The 20,584-nt window shown below is 41.0% G+C and overlaps 1 protein-coding gene across 5 annotated transcripts in view; it reads left to right on the top strand.

The window, feature by feature from the left end:
- Nucleotides 1-20,584, top strand: part of Kiaa1549l (KIAA1549 like) — a 253,160-nt gene that overhangs the window by 108,230 nt on the left and 124,346 nt on the right. The window lies entirely within an intron of this gene.

Raw genomic sequence — 20,584 nt, 5'->3', positions numbered from 1 at the left:
TGTCAGCATAAATAGTGGTAACAAAGAGAAAGAGAGCTGGGGGACACAGAGGCAAAGTGTATAGAAGCAATCAGAAAGGCCAGTTTTCAGAAAGAAATTTCCAGGGAGAAAATGAGAAGCTTTTTGTTTGCCATTCTTTTGAAATACAGACATCCTTTATCATTCAAAATCCCAAACAAACTACTCACAAATACATTTCAGGTAAAACCCTTGCTCTCCATTTTCGTCTGTCCTCTAGAACTATCAAAAAAAATCAGGAATTAAACAAATTTAGATAACACAATCTTCTCTCATGGTTTAGTCTCAAGAAGTGAAATAATTTGGCTAATAGAGAAGAGGGGTAACTTCAGTTCATATATTCGAGTGATGTTTATTGAGCTTTCTGTGTTCCAGAGAGTGTCCTTGATAATCAAACAGAGAATAGTGAATGAGAAGGATAAGGTAACTGTTGTCATGGAGATAACATTTTTATGGGAGAAGACTGAAGGCAAATAAATGTAAATACTTTGAGATACTAATAAGTACTATGAAGAAAATAATCAGCGTTTACTGAGAAAGAAAATTACCTTTTTCCCACCCTTAGAATTGTACATTGTGGAGAACAGTGCATATTATTAGCAATAACCACAACTTCTAATATCCACTTAGAGCTATGTGCCAGGCACTATTGTAATTTACCTGCATTAACTCATTTAATAATTAAGACTCTAGGAAGTGGCCACTTCTGTTACCCCTTACTTTATAGATGAGACAGGTGGGGCACAGAAAGGCTGAGTACTGTCAAGGTCATGCCATCAGTCAGTGGTAGAGCTCAGCTTTGAGTGCTGACAGTTTGGCTTTAGAGCCTGCCTCAGGATTCAAGACACACAGAAGAAAGAGATGAGGGAGGATGGTGTGGGAAAAAAAGGATAAGGGCAGTGAACTCCCCAAACACACAGGCAGAAAGAGGAGTTCCAAATCCTTGGCAGAGGCAAGAGTTTTAGAGAAGTTCAACCAGAACTTTTCAACTTGCTTTGGCAGAGGTTAGCTTACTGATCTCTATGACTCGATCTTCATTTTTCCCCTCTTGTTACATCAGATATTCTATTGCTGGAGTCTGATTCCAAATGAAATTCTGCACCACTAGTTTCTGGATTGAGCCATCTCATCACTGACCAGAAATCAGCTTTCATGGTGGACTTTGTTGTTACTGTCTTTAGGCTGGCAGAGGAATTTGAGAGACAGGGAAAGAGCTTGTCAGTTTGGCTTATAAAACATTTTGCCTTGAAAGCTTTTTAATGGTTTTCTAGCTTATGTTTCCTCCAGGTAAAAGAGTTGGTGATCTGTGTTGGAGTCACAAATACTTGCTGATATTTTATTCAAAAATGTAAATAAAACACTGATTCCAGATGGGAAACCTGCTATCTCCCATGTGAAATGTTAAAGAAACCTAACAACAATACCAAATACAGATGTGTCCAAAAAACAGTTATTGTGGTAGCCAGAAGGTGCTTCATGGAGACAAATGTGGTCTCATGGAAAGAATCTTGAATTGTTGCATCACTAAGATCTGGGTCCAGACCCCAGTTCCCATTCATGAGCAGTGCCACCTTGAAAATTTAACATAGCCATACAGCTGTGGTCACTTTGTGTGTTGAAATGGAGGTAACACTTAACTTTATACAATTATTTGCCAATGAGATTTTTGAATGCAAATTGTAAATGAAGAATAACATATACAATAGAGAAATGTACAGATCTTAGGTATACAACCAGATGCATTTCTCCTTCATAAGCATGCTCATGCACTCAAATGAGGAAAGAGACTATGACCAGGCCACCTGAATTCTCCCTTGTGCCATCTACCAGTCCATAATCTACCTTAGCATGTGAATAAATCTTAACTGTTCTGAAATGTATTAAGGGGAATTGTGGAGTACATCTCCTTTTGTGTATGATAGTTTGTGTGATCCACTATTACTTCTTTGTGAAATTCATCTACTTTATTGTAGTTAGGATTTGACCATCATCTTTGCTGTGTAACATTCCATTTTATCACAATTTAGTAATCCATTCGAATGCTGGCAATAGGCATTTGGATATCATCTTTTTTTCTTTTTGCTGATGCTGGGGCTTGAACTCAGAGCCTTGGTGCTATCTCTAAGCTTCTTTTACTCAAGAATAGTGCTTTACCACTGGAGCCACAGTGCCACTTCCAGCTTTTTCTGAGTAGTTTATTGGAGGTAAGAGTCTCATGGACTTTCCTACCTGGGCTAGATTGGAACTGTGATCCTCAGATCTCAGCCTCCTGATTAGCTAGGATTATAGGCATGAGTCACCAACACCTGGCAGCATTCTTCTTAGTGTGAGTTTTTGCTTCTAAGAACCTTTCTAATACATAACTTTGATGAACATGTATAGACATTGCTATACATTTCTGGTATGTATGTAGGTAGGTAGGTAAGTATACATTTTTTGTTTGTTCGGTGTCCTGGGAAACATACCCAAAGCCTTCTGCCTATAAGGCAAGCATTTCACTGAGCTACACCTCCACTGTTGGGGGTGTGTATTTTTAATGGAGCATACTTTTAGGAGTAGGTTGGTGGGCCATAGGATATATTATATATAATACATATGTATGTATGTGTATATATGTTTTATATATGTAAGTAGTTTTAGTAAATGTCATGAAATAATTTTGCAAAGTGGTTCACTTCTGTCTTTTCCTTTACAAAGGAATTTACCTCAAGAGTCTTTTCAATAAGTGAGTTAGTTTATTTACCATATGAACCTACTTAACAAAATTTTATTGATAGCCACCTTGAAAATATTCCCACTACATAATATGAAGTATATCTTATTGTGTTTGCAACGTTTTCCCCCTGTATGAGTTTTTTTTTTCTGGGAATTTCTCTCACTTGGCTACCAAAAAGTCATTTGACAACTCCAAATCTAACAGAACTCAATCTGGTTCTGGGGCTTGAACTCAGGGTCTGGATGCTGCCCCTAAGCACTCTATCACTTGAGCCACAACTCCACTTCTGGCTTTTTGGTGGTTAATTGGTGATAAGAGTCTCATGGCTTTTCCTGCCTATGCTGGCTTCAAACTATGATCCTCAGATCTGAACCTCCTGAGTAGCTAGGATTACAGGTGTGAGCCATTGGTGCTCAGCTCATGGTTGCTTTTCAATAATGGTTTCAGTGTTTATCTCAAGCTTTTCCCACTCTCCATTGTGTGCAAGTAAATTACCTGATGGCTTCTTGTTCTCACAAAGCAGAAGGAACAACTCTTAGGGAGTGCTTCTCTTAATCAGCTCCATCCAGTGACAGTTTTCCTTCAAAGCCACACATCTAATCATGTACATTCTCCTCTTCTGAATTGCAGCCTTTTCACTCTCTTCATCTCTACTATCACCCTACTGTCTGCCTACTGTATAGAGCACAGAATAACTCACTTTGCATGTTACTTCTTTCAGTTTTCCTAGCAATCCCATCATGAAAGTTTCATTGCAGTTCTACAAACCAAAGTACAAAAAGATTAAGTAAGCTGCTCCAAATCACATAGCTTATAAACGGTGGGATCACAATGCTCATTACAGGGTTCTGAGGTCAGACCTACTTCCTGAAACCACACATCCTCACCTCTTTTTTTTTAATTTTTTTATTGTAAAGATACTATACAGAGGGTTACAGTTACATGAGTGACATCCTCACCTCTTTATCTTCATCCACATATGTACACAACTTACAAAGAGCAAGACACACATGCTCCAAACTCTCCAAAGTCAGTCTCAGTGTATGAATATTCTGTTCACTCAAGTTCATTAGATGGTTGTAGGGAGAATCATTAATCAATGCCTCCTATCTGTGCTGTTAGCTAGTGATGGTTGAAACTGCGACTGTACCTTGTCTTTCCTTCCAAGGTCCTTGCCAACCAGCTTGGTATTCTGCCAACACAGCCTTTCTCTCCTATCCCGGATACATGATATCCCCATGCTGATTCACAGCAGATTCCAAATCGATCATAATATGTTTTTGTGGTAGAAATGCAGGCTCCTGTCTGGTCCCCTCTGATTATCTCCTTTCCACTGTCATCAGACCGAGCCTCCCCTTATTGTCTGCTACTTCTCTTGTGATTATTTCAGAGCTGAGCAAAGCAAGGGGAAGTTCCTTCCTCTTTTCACCATCTGTGCTCTCAGGGAGGTTAATGTAGCAATATTTGTAACAATTAGTGAAAAACGTGTTCTTTCCTTAATTCTTCCTACCTGTAGCTACAGTCCTGGGTTTGCTTTTTTTTATGGCCACATTTTTAACATCTGGGATTGTGATTTCAGGACTAGCAAAGTGGAATATTCTAGTATTGTATCTCCACAGTCATGATAGTTTATTGAATACTTGACATTTGCTAGGTACTATTCAGAGTGAATTATCATGTATATGCATATCATATGATATAGCTTATCAACACAATAACCCTATGAGTTCTGTTATTTTTCCATTTTACAAATGAAGAAAATGAGGAATACACAAGTCAATTTACCCAAGTTTGTCAGCTTAATAGTCAGGACTTCAGACAGGCACCGGTGGCTCACACCTGTAATCCTAGCTACTCAGGAGGCTGAGTTCTGAGGATCTTGGTTTAAAGCCAGCATGGGCAGACAAATCCAAGTGTCTCTTACTCAAATTAGCCAGTTTAAAAAAGGCTAGGAATGGAGATTCAGCTCAAGCAGTAAAACACCAGCCTTGAGCAAAAAAAGCCAAGTGAGAGACAGAAGCCTTGAGTTCAAGCCCCAGTACTGGCACAAAAAAGTCAGGACTCAAACCCAGGTCTTCTACTTCTAATAACTGTCTCCTCATTATATTCTCTCCAATAATTGTAGATAAATTGGCTTCTTGAAGGAGTTTGTTTCTGGTGTTAGGGAAACTGGGATGGGCCTTGCCCTGCTCTTTATTGGCCAGCCACCTAAAGGGGACATATGCTCAGTTGTTTTATCTGTAAAATGAAGACAATCTGAGGTGACACAATGCTAATTGCATGTTACAGTGCTGTGAGCTCTAAGGCACAGGTAAGATGTGGCGTGGTGAGTACTGTCTCCTCTGCAAGATATAGCATCAGTTAGTCTAGGTTTGACTCAAAATACGATGGGGCTTCAAGATGCCCATTAGAAAACCACCTAGTGTTCTGCTGAACTGCTGAGTTTCTTTACCACCATTTTTTGCCACATCCAAACTCAAAAACACACAGATTCAACACGGTTCAAAGAACATAAAAAGTATCTGGAAGTTTTCTGAAATGAAGCTTCTCTTGATGTTGGAGTTCTATGTTCATACTTAAGTAGATTAATACCAATGTTCAGTGCATGGGACCCTCTTCCTCCAGAACCAGAGCTTAGAATTGGTGCAGCTGGACATGGTGGCCATGTTGACTGGGAGGAACTTCCCAAGGTCTGAGGGCCTTTGGAGGGAACAAGGACCAGCTCCAATTCATTTCCTTCACCAAACTCCCAAGTTACTTCGTCTAGTAAAAATATCAAGTTGCTAGTACAAGAGAGTGAGGGAAGGGATGACATTGTCCAAAAAGAAATGTACTCATTACCTGTCTCACATAACTATAACCCCTCTGTCTACCACCTCTATACTAACAAGAAAAAATAAAAATCTATTTAAAAAATTGCCAGTCCCTGATATGGAAATAACAAGGTAAAGAGGAAAAAAATCATGCCTCTTGTTGAATGATGATGCTTTCAATACTAACAAGCCATTGCTGCTGAGGTAAGGAAGGGCCTATGTCCCAAAGTAGCGAGCACCACTTTGATGGAGTCTGAGTATCTCAGATGGTAGAGAGTGAAGTTGAACTATTTTTTTTTTTTTGGGGTCCAGTCGTGGGGCCTGAACTCTGGGCCTGGGCGCTGTCCCTGAGCTCTTCAGCTCAAGGCTAGCGCTCTACACTTGAGCCACAGTGCCACCTCTGGCTTTTTTCTTTTTGCTTATGTGGTGCTGAGGAATCGAACCCAGGGCCTCACGCATGCAAGGCAAGCGCTCTACCACTGAGCCACCTTCCCAGCCCTGAAGTTGAACTATTGTGAGGTCTCTAGGGGTCTGCATTAGCACTGGAAAAAGAACCTGATATAACAGTTAAGATGACTGAATAGGACGCCTCTGGCTCATGGCCTATAATCCTAGTTACTCAGAAGGTTGAGATCTGAGGATTACAGTTTGAAGCCAGCCCAGACAGAAAAGTCCAGGAGACTCTTATTCCAAAAACTGGAAGTATGCTTCAAGTGGTAAAAATGAAATCTCGAGCAAAAAAGCTAACCAAGAGCATGAAGCACTGAGTTCAAGCCCCAGTACACACACACACACACACACACACACACACACACACACACACACACACACACACACACACACACACACACACACACGGAAGATTAATGGACATCACAAGGCAAGAATATTGAAGGCCTTGATTTGGCACTATCTAATAGGTTTGGAGGAAGCATCTGGAGTGAATAACACAGTTTCATCTATGCCCTATTTTGCCAGAAGACACATTCTGAAACAAGTATTGTTAGGAATTTTTGTTCTAGTCCAAACATCATAATGTACTTATACAACTAAGATGATCACAACATCCCTAGGCAAATAATCTCAGGAGAGGGCCCAAAATGGGACTTGATGCATGCCTCTATTTACCACTTTTCTCTTCCTGGACAAGATTGCCTACAAGAACGAAGTTAATGTTGATTCAGAGAATGAGACAGAAAAGTGCTGTCCTATTTTATACACAGTGAGCTGTGTGAGTGTAGATTATGTTTAGTTCTCTGACCTCTGGCAGAAGCATACCAGCCAGGTAACCGGACTCTAGACCCATGAAGTGGGAAAACTCACCCCCACCTTCCATGATGTTTTGGAGTCTTGAGTCGTGTAATATGTATAAAATACCTTGAGTAGAAAAATGCCTCAGCTGTTAGTGCCCTTTTTTCACTCATTATTACAAGTCAGGGATCATTAGGAGTGAAATTTTATTGTATTGATGTATGACTCTCTTAGGGTTTGGCTGCAGAAGATTGAATCCACTATCTGTCGCTTGTGTAGGAATGGGAGGTGTTGAAATTGTTAGTCCTGAATTTACTCACTGAATCAATGGAATGACTGAAAAGTCAACTCTAGGCTGAACTTTGAAGAAAAATGTTCAGAACCTTGAAAAGACTGGGCTAGCAAAGCTGCTGCCGTCTGTGTAACCACGAAGCCATTCCCACAGGTGTTATTTCAAGAATCCCAGTACCTCAGCCTTGACCCACAGCAGTGAGATGGATGTGTAGCACCCAAGTTGTGCACAAAAACCAGCAGCAGGCCTCTGGGTAGTATAGGTTGTTTTTGTTTGTTAGTTTGTTTTCTTCCTAGCCCTGGGCTAATATTCAGAGCATTAAGCAATCCTGCTCATGTAATCCACTTCAAGATGTTGCTAAAATGTTACCATTCAAGTATGTGGGTCGCATGGATGAGGAGCCACAGGTGCCAGATTCTGCTCTCTCCCCTGATCATTTTACTACCCATCAGATTCTTAATCTCACAGATAGCAGAGGCAGAACAGAGGAGGAGAAATAAATTGCTCTACCTTGCTCTTTACAGATCACAATTAATGACTGTTGCCTAATGTACAGAACAGCAGAGTTGAGAAATGGCACTTCAGTCTGTACTTGGGTTTATTGTTCTCTTTCTGTCTACTCCCGGCTTTGGGAAGCATGATTTTCCACATGGCCCATCTGTAATAACTCATGTCCCTCCCCTCCTCCTCTGCCCTATTTGTCTTCAGCCTACCTTCCCTCCCTCCCTCCCTCCCTCCCTCTCTCCCTCCCTCCCTCCCTCCCTCCCTCCCTTCCTTCCTTCCTACCTTCCTTCCTTCCTTCCTTCCTACCTTCCTGCATCATGTCACAGCATATAGCTGCATGAGAACAGACATAGCCTTAGTACAGTCAAGATATTTCCCAAGGATGCTTCAAAATCCCCTTGAGACGTATTGTTTCAATGAAAGGGAAAAAACAACATGGTGTTGGGAGAAAGTAGCAGGCTGGGCTTCTGTCTTAGATCAGTCTATTTCTTTGTTGTGTGATCTTGGGCAAATCATTTAACTTCTGGCTTTAATTTGTGTAGAACCCATGATTTCCTTCCATATATGGTCCCGTCAACTCTTTGGAGGAGCTCAACTCCTAAATGGTACTTGGGGTGACTTGTTTCCTGAAATGAGACCAAGAGGTTATTCTTTTTTTGTGACCTATATACTCCTTACTTACTTGGTTTCTATTACCCTTCTAGTACTTTCTGCATCCACTGCATTGTATTTGTAACGATTTGTTGGCAATCCTGCCATCTCTGCAGTTTTTTAAAGATAGTACCCCTGGCTAGGTACTGGTGACTCATGCCTGTAATCCTAACTACTCAGGAGGCTGAGATCTGAGGATCACAGCTCAAAGCCAGCCTGGGCAGGAAACTCTGTGAGACTCTTTATATCCAATAAACCACTAGAAAACTGGAAGTGGTGCTGTGGCTCAAGCAGTAGAGAACTCGCCTTGAACTGAAAAGTGCAGGCACAGCGCCCAAGCCCACAGTTCAAGCACACGACCAACAACAACAACAACAAAAAAGACTACCCCTTTCTTGTCAACTTAGCTTTAGTCCTTAGAGGCAAAGCCAATATAACATCAAAGATACCATCTAGGCCCCCTCAGTTTACTATTTATCTATTTGAACATATTTTTAATTTAAATTTTATTGTAAAGGTAATATACAGAGGGATTACAGTTACATAAGTAAGGTAATGAACAATGTTGCCCCCCATTTTCTTCTACTTCTCCTCACCACCCTGGCTCCCTTTCCCCAAATTGTAAAGTTCATTTCTAACATAGTATATACTGAGTTGAATTGGTTCACCCCTTGTCCCACCATTTCTGTGATTCCCTTCCCCTCCCCAAATCAGATAAACTTATATATGAGACAAAGGGTACAGAAATCGATAACAGTGACAACAAGGAATAAACTAAAGGGAAAAAAGAATGAAAAAAGCCGGGCACTGGTGGCTCACGCCTGTAATCCTAGCTACTCAGGAGGCTGAGATCTGAGGATCGTGGTTCAAAGCCAGCCCTGGGCAAGAGAGACCGTGAGACTCCTATCTCCAATAAACCACCAGAAAACCGGAAGTGGCGCTGTAGCTCAAGTGGTAGAGCGCTCAGCCTTGAGCTGAAGAGCTGAGGGCCAGCGCCCAAGCCCAGAATTCAAGCCCCATGACCGACCAAAAAAAAAAGAATGAAAAAAGAAATAACTGCAAACAGTACAGTAAAAAACTTCTTGTTTCCATTTCTTGGAGTTCATTTCAATAAGCATCATCTTATATGGTCATATGCATTTAGCTATTGAGCTATTCTCCTAAGAATATCTTCCTTTGTTCTCACTGTGCTGCTTAATTAATAATATACAAGTGTAATTATTTGCCTTTTACTATCAATTGGATTAATTTGTAGATTTATAGACATATTCTAGTTATTACAAGTGAGGGAAACCATGCAGCCTATGTTTCTTTGGGTTTGCCTTACTTCACTTAATTCTAACTTTTTCCAAGTCTTCTCATTTCCTTACAAATGGGGCAATGCCATTCTTTCTGATGGAAGCATAGAATTCCATTGTGTATATATGCCACATTTTCTTCATCCATTCATCTACTGAGGAACATCTGGATTGATTCTATATCTTAGCTATGGTAAATAATGCTGTAATGAACATGATTGTGCTGGTCACATTAGTGTGGGCTGGCTTATGATCATTTGAGTAAATGCCCAGGAGTGAATTTCTGGATCATAGGATAATTCTATGTTTAATTTTTGGAGGAATCTCCACACTGCTTTCCAGAGTGGTTGAATGAGTTTATATCCCCCCAACAGTGTAGTAGTGTTCCCTTTTGGCCACATCCCCACCAGCATCTGCTATTGTTAGTTTTCTTGACAATGGCCATTTTAACTGGGATGAGGAGGAATCTCAATGTTGTTCTGATTTGCATTTCTTTTATGGCCAGAGATGTGGAACATTTCTTCGTGTGTCTATTGGCCATTCTTATTTCACCTTTGGAGAAGTCTCTTTTTCCCCTATCCCTTCCTGAAATATTTTCTGGGTATGTGGTCTTACATTGAGGTCTTTGATACCTTTAGGTTTTTTTTGATAACTTTAGTTTTCTACACATGTATAGCCAATTCTGCCAGCACTCTTTGTTGAAGAGGCTATCTTTCTTCCATCCTGTGTTTTTGGCTGTCTTATAAAAAAAATTAGGTGGCTACAGGTCTGTGGGTTCATTTCTGCATCTTTAATTCTATTCTATTGGTCCTCAGGCCTGTTCATGTGCCAGTACCAAGCTGTTTTTATAACTACAGCTTTGCATAGAGTTTGAAGTTTGGTATTGATATTCCTCCAGCACTCTTCTTCCTGCTGAGGATTGCTTTTCCTATTCAGGATCTTCTGTAATTCCATATGAATTTTTGGATTGCTACATTTTAACTTCTTATGTCTACTATCCACGTGTTCTCATTCCTCACTGTTACAAGAAAAACAGGGGTTGGAAGGGTGGCTCAGTTGGTAGAGTGCCAGCCAATGAGTAAAACTGTAAAGTACTGAGTTTGAGTCCTGGTGTTAGACTTAAAAAGAAAAATAGCATATCTTGTTTCTAGCGATGTTGGGTCTTCATCAGATAACACTGAAGAAGCTGGAGAAGCACAAGATTGAGACAGCTTGCATTATTAGAAAGATGAACTGTTGCCTTTGTTAGGCCATAGAAAGGATCTGCTGTGGATGTGAAGGTTAATGTTGAGTTTTACAGTGAAGAATAAGAAGGTCAGAAGGAGTTGTAAAAGGTCCACAGTGTTTGTGCTGACTTTCCTCGCTTGCCCTGTACCTCTTGCTCCCAACTAAGTCAGGAGGTTTATGATTTAGAATCTTAGCTGATCTGCATAATCCATTAAAATGTCACTTTTTTAATTGCAGAAGCAATACCTCTGAAGTGCACACCTGCTGCTGGTGGAATTTATAGCCCGGATGTGGTGTGATTTGTGTTGGGAATGAATGTAGCCACCTCTACCATGCCAGGCTGCCCTCAATAATTTTACTCTGGTCATCCTCAGAAATGGGAGGCTGGTAGAAATGGTGCCCACCAGGCTGTTTTGTTTTTTCCTCTTTGGACATTCATTTCTCATCCTCAGTCACTGCTGGGCTGGTGCCATGTTTATATAACCAGCTTCAGTAAGAGTGGATTTGGACAAAGGCTTTGGAAACTGGGTGCTTACAGGACGTGTTTGATCACAATGGGCCAAGAACACGCCATAGGAGCCTTCAGTCGGTGCATTGTGGGGTCTGCCTAGCAAACAAGATTTGTTTCTAGGATCCCAGTACTTCTTTTTTAAAAAGTGTATTAGCATATATTAGTTGGACAAAGAGACTTCATGGTGATCTTGCCATACATGAATACAATATATTTTAATCAAATTCACCTTCTCTATTATTCTATCTCATCCTCCTCTTTAAAATAATTTAATGGATTTTTTATTAATTTATTTTCATGCATGTGGACAAAGTACTTCAACCATATTCATTCACTCCTCTTCACCCTCTTTTAATCTTCCCTATTTCCATGGGATGCTCCCTACCCTGCAAACGAACCTATTGTTGTTGGGTCTTCGTCCATCCCACGAAAGACACGGTCCGAGGAACGGTAAGTGTGGGCGCTGGGCGCTGGCCCGTTCCCCAGCCTCCCTCAGCCCGGGAGACAATCAGACACAGCGGGGAGCCAAATCCAGCAGGTAGAGAACTCATTTATTAACACAGAGCAGCCCTTTTTTAAAGCAAAAAAAGAGCGGGTGACATGGCAAGGGAGGAAGAGGAACCAATCACTGTCAAGGTCACACCCTATCATGCACCTAAGCTTCCACGGGCTGGTTACGCACTGATCACTGAACGTGAGGCAAATTGGGGTCTACCCACTCTACTCCCTCCCAGCGCCATCTTTGCTGCCCATGTGCTCTACAGTAAATTGGGCTCTGCCCACTCAACTCCCTCTCAGCGCCATCTTTGCTGCCTGTGTTCCCCACATGTTGTCTATTCCCTTCACTCATTTTTAAGATCTAGATTCCACATATGGGAGAAAACGTGTGATAGTGGTCTTTCTCACTCTGGCTTATTGTGCTCAATACCGTGGTCTTTAGTTTTATCCATTTCCCTGCAAATGACCTAATTTCATTCTTTTTTGAATGAAAAAGTGCTTGAACTCAGGGCCTCACACTCTTGCCTAGCTTTATTGCTTATGACTGGAACTCTACCACATGAACAACACTTCTAATCTGCTATTTTGCTGCTGAATTGCCAGTTTCTTTGTCTGGACTGGCTTTGAACTGTGATCCTCAGATCTTAGCATCTTGAGTAGCTTGGATTACAAAGGTGAGCCATTGGTGCTTGACTGTAATTTCATTCTCTCTGAACAATACTCTATGATGGACAGACAGACAGACAGATACTTTTGCTTTATCCATTCATCAATTGAAGGATGTCTAGACCAATTCTAAAACTTGGTTATTGTGAACAGTGCTGCAATAAACATGGGTGTGTAGGTATTTATGTTCAAAGTATTCAGATTTGGGAAACACTAACATTGGACTCAGACTTTTGGAATGCTCACCAGAAATCTGAAACTCTTAGAAACTTAAAGTAGGCCTCCCTGAAAGCAAAAGTGTGGAGTGTTACTGTGTGAGGTACCGTGCAGCTAGGGCTCTGGGGGTGAGTGAGGATGGAGCAGTCAGATGCACACGACACTGGAGCAAGAGGTCTCTTCCACACCTGCCAGTCCTCCAGCAAGCCTGGCCTTGCTGTGTGGCATCTTGCAGTGTGTTTGGTGTTATGTTGGGAATATTCCTGAAACTTCATCTCTGGAGGACACTTCTGCAGCCTCCTACCAAATTCCCTAAGCCATTTATTATCCCTAGCAAATCCTCTCCTGCTTATTCTAGATTCTTTGCAATGAAAGTCTAACAGATACCGGAGGATGGTAATACCTTACTCAAGGTGTTACCGGGGGATTCATGAGATAACATATATCAAATATCTGTAAGGAATTGGTGCTCAGTAAAAGTAATTTCTTTTCAGAAAAAGACCTAATTTTCCAACTAGAAGACACTGAGGGAGAGCCCTGGAGCATCTCCTGTTATTCAGAGAACCAGCCATGCAGTGTTACACACAGCACCTGTGTATGTGTGGTTCCATTAAACTCTGAAATTTCATGGTTACCCAGGTGAATCTGAGCCAAGCTAAACCTTAGCACCCAGTATGGATGGATGGACTCTATGTTCTAAGACCTAGTTAGAGACCGTGATACGGGGTGTTCTGTAAAGTTCATGGCTAGAATCTCCTTGCATAGGGCTCTGGCATTTGACTATACAAGTTCAAATGCCAGATATTACCCTCAGACATTTGGTTAGTAACCCTTTGTCTCTGAGATTCAGCTTTCCATCTGTAAAGTGGAATGGTAGGGTACTTATCTTGCAGCCTTCTTGTGAAGCTCAGACAAGGTGATGTCTGTGAAAGGCTCGGCCTACCTGGCACATTGGGAGTAGACATTACTTATTATTAGACATTATTAGACACTACTTATTATTATAAGATAATCATTGATCTAAAGCTTCTTTAAGGAAGAAATTTGCCTCCAGTTCTTTTATTACAAGGGCTTTCCCATTTCTCCTGACTAATTCTGATAGTATAGGCATAAGACTATCTCAAAACATTCTAAATTCAGCATTTCCCAGCATTACTAGCCAGATTCAATTTTATGGATTACATTTTGTGTAAGAACTTTTCATTAAAAGATAATCACATTTACAGGGTCTGTGTGTATGTGTGTTGGTGTGTTGTGTGTGTGTGTGTGTATGCCCACGTACGTGCACACACGTGTGTTTTGTGTGCTGGTTCTGGTCTTGAACTCAAGGCCTTGTACTCTTGCTTAGATTTTTTTCCTTAAAGATGTCACTCTACATTTGAATCACAGCTCCACTTCTGGCTATTTTTTTAGTAGTTAACTGGAGAAAAGAGAATCACTGATTTTTCTGCCCAGGCTAGCTTGTTACTGTGATTCTCAGAGTTCAGCCTCCTGAGTAGCTAGGATTACAAGCATGAGCCAACAGTGCTAGTCAGATTTATGGTTTTAAAAACAGACAAAATAATAAGTATGAAGTCTTCTGATATAATCCTCAGAGTGACTGGGAATATGTCAACCTAAAGGATATAGTATTTATGCTGCAATGTGTTTGTTATTTTTGTAAACACAGCCGAACTTTTGAGTTGGGCTGATATTTTCTCATACCATACCATTTGGTGCTCTGACGGTGGCAATACTGATCAATCAAGGCAATAGCCAATTAAAAATAGCTACTATGTGCTAGGCAGCATTCTAAACCTTTTTGATGGGCTAAATCCCTTGGTTCTCCTATCAGCTCCATGAAAAGGGTAGGATGGATGATGAACAGAGAAGTAAGTGACTTGTCCACACAGTAAGTGTAGAACTGAGACTTTAACTGGTGTTGGATTAGTCTCTCAGACTAATCTTCATATCCAGACAGATTCAAGAGACAAAACTGCTCAAGGCTGAGAAACCTGAGAACCTTTGTGATGTTACATTGGCTCCAGGCCCTTCCCCTGCAAGGCTGCCTTAGACATACGATGTTCTGGCCCCAAGATGGGAGTGAAGGCCAAGCACCTCAGTAGTGCTTCCCCAGATCCTTCCCATCAGTAGGCAGAACTTTCAGTCCAGATTTTTTAATAAAACTGCATGAAGATCTTCAGAGAAAGCAGATAGATTGTTTTTAGTGTTATTGATGTGTTGAGGAAACCAGGCTGAACTGTTCACCGTTACAGTATCGAAGAGGGGGGATACGATGAAAATAAAAACCAATATATTTCAACTAAAAAGAAGCATCCTGGGAAGCTAGTGGAGTCTTACCATGGAGAAGCGACAGGCCTCCTCACTGGAGGGGAGGCGCCTCTATATCAGCTTTGGGTGGCTGGCATTCTCTTTGGAGCATTTAGTTGCTAATAATGCTCATTACCAGCTCAGTCAGAGATGGAGCTAGTAATGCTCATTACCGGCTCAGTCAGAGATGGGGATTTTAACACGGGGCTGCAGGGGTGCAGCCTGGAACCCTAGAAGAGAAAGTGCTTCAGGGGTTCGTGAGAGGAGCACCATTAGATCTAGGGTAAGGGCTGTGGGCTCAGATATGGTTGAGTGTATCCCCCTAAAAGTTCACTTCTTGGAGGTATGGTTCTTGGAATGGCAGTGTTAAAAGAGATGTGGACCTTTTTATGAAAAAAAAAATGGAGATGATCATAGTGCTTTGTAGCATAGAGTTGTCTCATGCGATAACTTATAAAGGATCTAGAACAATATCTAACTTTAAAAAAATTTTTTTTTGTTGTGAAAATACTGTACAGAGGAGTTACAATTACATGGGCAAGATAATGAGTACATTTCTTATCAAGCATTGTTGCCTCCTCCTTTGTTTCCCCTTCTCATCCCTTCCCCCCTCCCCTCCCCATCTCCCCCCCCAAAGTTGTAAAGTTTGTTTTTGACATAACATCTTGTACATCTCATTGTTGCAATGGGTCCACCTGTATCCCTATTTAAACTGTTTGTTTTTCCCCTTCCCCTCTACAAATTATACTGACATCAAATACAGTGAAAGCAGGGGTTATATCGTGGGGAAGGGACATACAAAGCAACAAAGTCTTATAAATATGTTAGAAACAATTGCATGAAAGAAAAAAAACATTTAAATACATATCTTGGGGTTCATTTCACCTAACATCAACTTATCTGACCTTTTCTGCTTGTCTCAGACATATACTAGTTAACAGTGTCTAATTTATAGCAAGTACTCAGGAAGTTACTCATTGTTACTTTTCTCTTTGATGATCTCAGCAAAAAGGAGTTTAGGGTGAGAAGACTGAAAATATAACTGGAACATTGAGTGTTGGAGAAAGATGAATTAGCACCAAAGATTGGAGTGGAGGATATGCTAGCAGAAATACTTGGCTAAAATGAACTAAGCTTTGACAGTATTTTTTATTTTTGGAAGGAAACGTGTATATTTGTTTCTGATATGGACCTTTAAGAGATGAGGGATAGTAGGAAATAGGTTTCTAGCTGAGGAGGTTGCCCTTCAGAGAGATTCAGGGAGCTCTCACAAAACTTCTGAATAGGGGTTATTACATAAGTTATACTATGAGAGTGAGCTTGAGCCTTGAATATCTCCCCCTAGTCCTTCCCTGGCTTATTGTCTGGCAGTGTGATTTTCCCTTTTGCTTGCATTCCTTCCATGGGTTTGTACCATAAACAAGTGCCAGTACCATGCCTTTAATCCCCAAGAACAGTGAGCTACATAAACCTCTTTTCTTTTTGAAGTTTAGCCTGTCTCGGATACATTACTATAGTAACAAAAACAAGCAAATACAGTCAGCCATCTCTGTTTCTGTTCTGTTTGTTTCTGCCTCTCTCTTTCCCTTTTATTTAGTCTGCCCCCACCCGTAAATTATCTCAGTTCCATTTTTCTAGGGTCTTCTCTTTTATGCTAATCTGAAGACTTTCTCTGGGTCTGTTGGCCAAAAGCCAATCTAAAGACAGCATGTAGTTTAGTGTGTCACACTGAACTCTGTGTGGCCCAACCATACTCTTGCTTGTTATGAGAACAGAATTGGCTTCCTGTGAGGCAGATGGTTACTCTTGAACCAATCAGCAAGCAATGAGAAGTGGTAGTAATTTACAAGATGGGAACATTTGTTGAGGAAAGGACTAAGTGGTCAACAGAAACTCCAAATGGTATCTTCAGTAGACACCACTGGATTCCAGCAAGCAAAATGATGACCATTTATTGGTCCAAAATTAAAATTAAGATGACACTGACCATCCCCAGGTCATGTTGTTCCTAGATTAGCCTAAGCCATCTTTAGAAGCTTGTGTCCAAGGAAACACACAACAAAGGAAGATGGTATTGAGGCCTCTCTACACCAGTTCCAAGGGCACCTCCCTTGCAAAGGTTAAATATCATTGCAATATGAGCTACACAACTCCCCTGCGCTGTTCCACTGGTTCACAATCTGGGGGCTGGGTACAGTGGCTCAAGCTTGTAATCCTGGCTGCTTGGGAGGCAGAGATCTGGAGGATCATGCAGTTCAAGGCCAGCCCTGGTGTGCCCCTGTCATCACAGCTATCCAGGGGAGCATACATGTGAGGATTGTGGCCTAGGCCTGCTGGGCATAAAGTGAGATCCTATCTCTAAAGTAGTCAATACAGGGCAGGAGGTGCGTCTCAAATGGCAGAGAGCCTGCCTAGCAAGTACAAGACCCCGAGTTCAAACCCCAATACTGCTAAGTCAAACCAAACCACACACACACACACACACACACACACACACACACACACACACACACACACACACACACACACACCACCACCACCACCACCACCACCACCACCACCACCACCACCACCACCACCACCACCACCACCACCACCACCACCACCACCAGACAACCTGGGAATACCTGAAGCTATCTCTTCGGAGACTGAACATTAAACCTGGCTTGGTGGTAACCTAGAGGAACAATGAACAACAATACTATCAAGATGCATTTTATTCATAAACTGCTCTGTGAAATGGCAACTCCTTTGTACAGCTACATAAAGATAATAATAATTTTTAAAAACTAGAATAGCGGTTTATATAAAATAATTGAAAAAAATCTTAACCAATGGTAAATTTCATTTAGAGAATTCATGTCCCAGAATTTGTGGTGGAAGCCACAGATTGATTGTTTGCAAGCTACTTTCTTCTTACAGTCGTTCAGTGACTGGTGGTAGCCTGGCTGACACCTAATGTTCTCATTTTCTGTGCCAGCTTTGGAAGACTTCATTGAAAATCCAACCCCTTCTAAAAGATTGTTGTCTCTTGAGAAAGCTCATTTCTCCTAACCTCATATCATTTTGCTTCCATACAAGGAGGTAGAGAGCAGTCTTCTGGTAGGTTTTGCCTGTGCACTTCCTGGTGCCTTTATTTAATTGCAGTTTTATGAACTCTTCATACACCAACCAGTCAATTTTGCAGCCCCAGAATCATGCTCAGGAGACAGACACTGATTTTTTTCTTGCTTTACCATCTGGGATTTTTAGTAACTTGTGAAAAGCAAATGGATGCCACATTTTAAGGATTTTGCGCCTGGATTCTAGGATTGTTGTGCATGAAATGTATGACAATAGCATAAGCTTGTTTTGTGATTATTTATGAAGCTAATTATTAGGATAGATTTTAAGTGGATGATGTCTTATTTAAGTTGATATATCTTCACAATGTCTACTTGGTTCGTAAAAAGGCCATATTTTATTTAAAAGGTTTGCAAGTTAATTTGGATTTTCTGAGAACATGAAACATTAATAGGCCCCTATTTCTTTTTTTGTCTTAACGATTTATTTACCTGAATCAGTGCACTTCTTAAACTCTCCAATTTCATATCACATGTATCAGGTTACTGATGTCCTTAAGCTTCTTTAAAAAAAATCCTGCCAACCATTCTTTATTTTTTTAAACATATTTTTCTTATCTTTAAATAGTTGTACAAAGGAGTTGCCATTCAACAAAGCAGTTTATGCATATAAAATGTCTTGATCAATTGTTCCCCTCCCTTCGCCACTCTCTCCTTCCCTCCCAACCCCACCTCTTTTCTCGTTTCTTAATTTCATAAGATGCATTGAGAGTTTGTTGTTGTTGTTGTTGTTGTTGTGGGTCATGGGGCTTGAACTCTGAGCCTAGGCACTGTCCCTCAGCACTTCAGCTAAAGGCTAACACTCTACCACTTGAGCTATAGCACCACTTCTGGTTTTCTGAGTGGTTAATTGGAGATAAGAGTTTCACAGACTTTCCTGCCCGGGCTGGCTTTGAACTGGCTTTGATCCTTAGATCTCAGCCTCCTGAATAGCTAGGATTACAGTCATGAGCCAGCATTTAGTTTTTATGGCTTTGTTCTCCTGCACTTTCTCTCATCATTTGTCTACCCCGCTCCCTTTAACCCCACTCTCCTTTTAAGTGCTTGTTTCCTGGTGTTTATTTTGTTGTGCTGTGAGTTAACTTTTCTAAGGAATTATACAATTTGAAGACTCCCCTGATGTAGTATTATTTCAGCTAGTATATTTGTATACACTTGTAATACTGTTGTAAGCTAAATCTAATGTCCACATGTAAGGTAAAACATGCATCCTTTGTCTCTCTGAGCCTGACTTAATATCAGTTGTATGCTCTTCCTTTAGCCCTCAATCATTTTTTAACCTCTTTCTTTGCTTCTCTTCACATCATTTGTTTCCTCAATTTCTTGTGTGGTATGACATGACGTATCTGTTGCAGTAGTAGACAGAATACTTGTCATACAGAAGCCACATCTGGCCTCCAGGTCTAGTACAAGGCTTTGGACCAATCATTCAACTCCTCTTGGCCCTGTGTCTTCTTCTAAAAGTGACTAGCTCTGGACTAGATGCTAAAGGAAACCTTCAGGATGACCTTGTCTAGATATGTTGTTCACTCTCATTCATCCCTGGCAGACATTGCTAATTGATCCCACACCCTTGGAACTTTGATGAGAATCCTTCACAGCAGCCTAAAAAGCCACCACTTGGCTCCTCACATTAGCAACAAATTAGCTATCTCAGAGCAAAAAATAGAAGCCCACATGTCTACCAACCAGTTGTCCTCTTATGAAGGTAGAAGGAAGATGAGAGGCACAGAGCCATTATTTTTATTGCCTGAAATTACAAAGGAAAATAAAGATTTGCCCCTGCCTTTTTCTTTCCAATAATTTCTGAACAATCCTCCTAAAAATAATTATTGTTTTTGAAACCCCATGTATTTCCTAACCTCCTTCTAACCTACCCTTTAATATCTCCTGTGGTTGAAGAACTGACCATTGTTTTGTTTTTTTAATTTTGATTTTTTATTGTGAAAATACTGTACAGAGGGGTTACAATTACATAGGCAAGGTCATGAGTACATTTCTTATCAAGCATTGTTGCCTCCTTCTTTGTTTCCCCTTCCCATCCCTTCCCAAGCAAGATATGGAATCATCCCCAGAAGTAGACCAGCTCGCTTTACAACTGTATGCATGGTGGCAGGCCACGGAGAGTTACTTTACTTTCTTGAAAATCTATTTTCTGTAGTTATATTTAGACCGGAGAAAGATCCTTACATTCTCAGCTCAAATTATGCTCAATGTGCCTAATTGCTGTTACACTCAGAGATGATATTGAATGAGGTCGTATCGTCAATTCACATTTCCCATCTCTATTTACAAATGACACAGCTTTGGAACATCTGCTCTGCCTCTGCGGTGCTCGCTTTTGCAGACACTGCAGCTGAAATGGCTGGTGGCAGAATTGTTTCCTCGACAACGAGGCTAGGGAACATCTCTCACTTTGTGCCTCTCCTGCTAGTTACTGCTTGTAAGGTTGCCCTCAGAGTTAAGCTCCCCAGGGGAGATGAGTTCACAC

The sequence above is a fragment of the Dipodomys merriami genome, unplaced genomic scaffold (assembly GCF_024711535.1).
Source record: "Dipodomys merriami isolate MVZ:Mamm:240054 unplaced genomic scaffold, mDipMer1.0.p SCAF_21, whole genome shotgun sequence".
Lineage (NCBI taxonomy): Eukaryota > Metazoa > Chordata > Mammalia > Rodentia > Heteromyidae > Dipodomys > Dipodomys merriami.
The sequence above is the reverse complement of the archived record's forward strand: the minus strand, read 5'-3'. Positions and strand labels throughout refer to the sequence as shown.